Source organism: Perkinsus marinus, assembly GCF_000006405.1.
Source record: "Perkinsus marinus ATCC 50983 genomic scaffold scf_1104296956732, whole genome shotgun sequence".
NCBI classification, from domain to species: Eukaryota; Perkinsozoa; order Perkinsida; family Perkinsidae; genus Perkinsus; species Perkinsus marinus.
In genome coordinates this window covers 2,501-5,172 of record NW_003207398.1, presented here as the reverse complement: position 1 = coordinate 5,172, position 2,672 = coordinate 2,501, and the positions used below count along the sequence as shown (strand labels likewise).

General features: G+C 49.2%; 3 non-coding genes across 3 annotated transcripts; all 3 read right to left on the bottom strand.

Annotated features, from left to right (window-relative positions):
• Positions 1-112: 112 nt before the first annotated feature.
• Positions 113-185, bottom strand: Pmar_PMAR000476. Its single transcript has one exon. It is a non-coding gene; the product is annotated as a tRNA-Val (tRNA).
• An 89-nt stretch (positions 186-274) lies between these two features.
• Pmar_PMAR000475 lies at positions 275-347 on the bottom strand. Its single transcript has one exon. It is a non-coding gene; the product is annotated as a tRNA-Val (tRNA).
• Positions 348-436: 89 nt separating this feature from the next.
• On the bottom strand, positions 437-509 carry Pmar_PMAR000474. Its single transcript has one exon. It is a non-coding gene; the product is annotated as a tRNA-Val (tRNA).
• Between the last annotated feature and the right edge of the window lie 2,163 nt (positions 510-2,672).

The following is a 2,672-nucleotide window of genomic DNA, read 5'->3' as shown; positions in this document are numbered from 1 at the left end:
CATAACCACTAGACCATCCCGGCAACGGAACCGCTGAACCAAGCTCAATCCAGCAAGTGAGTCATATATTGACTGTTCAGATCCGGCATGTCATATAGGTAGGAGTAAGCTATACCAGGAGCGAGGATTGAACTCGCGATCTTCTGCGTGTAAGGCAGACGTCATAACCACTAGACCATCCCGGCGACGGAACCGCTGAACCAAGCTCAATCCAGCAAGTGAGTCATATATTGACTGTTCAGATCCGGCATGTCATATGCGTAGGAGTAAGCTATACCAGGAGCGAGGATTGAACTCGCGATCTTCTGCGTGTAAGGCAGACGTCATAACCACTAGATCATCCCGGCGACGGAACCGTTGAACCAAGCTCAATCCAGCAAGTGAGTCATATATTGACTGTTCAGATCCGGCATGTCATATGCGTAGGAGTAAGCTATACCAGGAGCGAGGATTGAACTCGCGATCTTCTGCGTGTAAGGCAGACGTCATAACCACTAGACCATCCCGGCGACGGAACCGCTGAACCAAGCTCAATCCAGCAAGTGAGTCATATATTGACTGTTCAGATCCGGCATGTCATATGCGTAGGAGTAAGCTATACCAGGAGCGAGGATTGAACTCGCGACCTTCTCCGTGTAAGGCAGCAGGGCCTCAGCCAGCAATTTTGAAAAATGTTCCCTACTTCTGGCACCCCGAGAAGGAATGTTCCCTTGGGAGGGTCAGTCCCAGTGGCCCGCTGGGAACAGTGCGACCAACACATATCGAGTCAAAAGTCAGTTCACTACCGCGCGCCGTAAAAATATCTCGCGCGCCTTGTTCATCTACACGCACGGACTTCAAGTCCGGGACTTGTGAGTCTTTGCGATTAACTTGTATTGTAGATTTTAATTTCCCGCAACATGTCCATTATCAATGCTTTTGAGCGCATGATGGGAAAGGCAAAAGGATGTTCGGAGAGTAGCAGCAGCAAGGCAGCACCATCATCTGAGCCTTATGGTCACATTGCCACAGTCAGCGAGAGATCTGTTGCTAGTACCTTCGAAAGCAATGAGGATGACTCTCCAGTGACTCCTGTGGCTAAGCGTCCGAAGAGGGTGACCATTCGCGAACGCTTCGAGTGGCTTGTGCTTGCGAATAGGCCGGGCGAAGGGGCATCTTATTTGTGTCGTTTTTGTGCCAATGTTCCTTCCCATTTACGAGCCCTCGGGGATCGAAGGGAGTTTTTCTCCAACTGCCCCGTCGATGCTAAGAATAATGTGCGTGCCAAAGCTTTGGCCCATGAAAAATTATCGAGCCATAAAATATATAGTAGTGGATCGCATAAGCCTATTTGTACCTCTTTGGAGGAGGCCAAGGTTCAGCAGCTGAAGAAGAACCTCTCTGGCGACAAGGAGGGGTTGCAGCTTCTAATGAAGACCGTACTCTGGGCTATAGTTAATGAAGTGAGTTCTAAATACACACGAATGATGGTACACGACGGTCGTGTGACACGACTCGTGTCACGACCTTGCCGGGCTTTGGTTCGCAACTTTCATTCAGGTGCCTCACACAGAGCACTTTGGCGACATACTCGCACTCCAGTGCGAGCGAGATCCTGTGCTCCGCCACTGGTGCCAAACCCGCGATGCGAATGCTCGCTACACTTCACACCCAAGTATTTGCGAGTTCATCGACTCAATAGATCACATCTTGCACGAGAGAACCCGTGCATCTATCCAAGATGGAGTCTCCCGGTATGAAGCTTATTCGATTATAGTGGACGAGAGTTCATTTGTGGAAACCAGCCACTTGGCTATTTTCATAAGGTAAAGCCATAGCAGCCTACTGTAGTATACCTAAATAATGTAGGCTACAGTGACGATGTTCGTTTGATACTACGGGTTAAACACTAGATCAGATACATGAGCAAAGCGGCGAAGGGAGGATACGAACCGACTGAGGCCTTGCTTGACGCGCGAGTAATCTCGTCTACCAAAGGGGCAGAAGTGGGCAGTGTTGTGAAGGAGACCGTCGAGGCGTTCGGACTGCGCCCCGAACATATGCGAGCTTTTAGTGGTAAGCTTAGGCTGGGCTGCTCAGCGGTGTAACCGAGGATGACCGACTGATGAATAACATCAAACGATGATTTCACGGGAGGTTGTCGTCGTCGTGTGTTAATCAATGGTCGCAATGCTGCGCTAAAAAGTCCATATCAGGTGATGGAGCGAGTGCGATCAGTAGCCCAGATGACGGAGCTTATGGCTATGTGCTCCGGAACATAAACCCCAAATGTGCATTTCAACACTGCAGGTGAGATCGGTTCATCAGCTTCCCGACTCTTCCACAAGTTATTCTCAGTGCCCACCGCCTGGCACTTACCGCGCGAAGCGTCGCTGAGAACCACAACATTGTAAGTAACTTACTAGAGCAGTTACGAGAGCTATACAAGGTGTTTCATAAGTCAAACAAAAAATCTTCAGTATTATCGGAAGTTTGTTCGGAAACCGGGGAGCGCTATAGGTACGTTAATCACATAATGTGATGGCTATTAACCGTTTGTAAGCAAACTTTGAAGCAGCCTTTCATTTTCAGGAAAATATTAAAGTGCGCGTCTACCAGATGGCTAAGTGCCGATCAATCGCTACGCAGGCTTCGCACTCAGTTCATTCCCGTTCTTCTTGCATTGGAGAAAA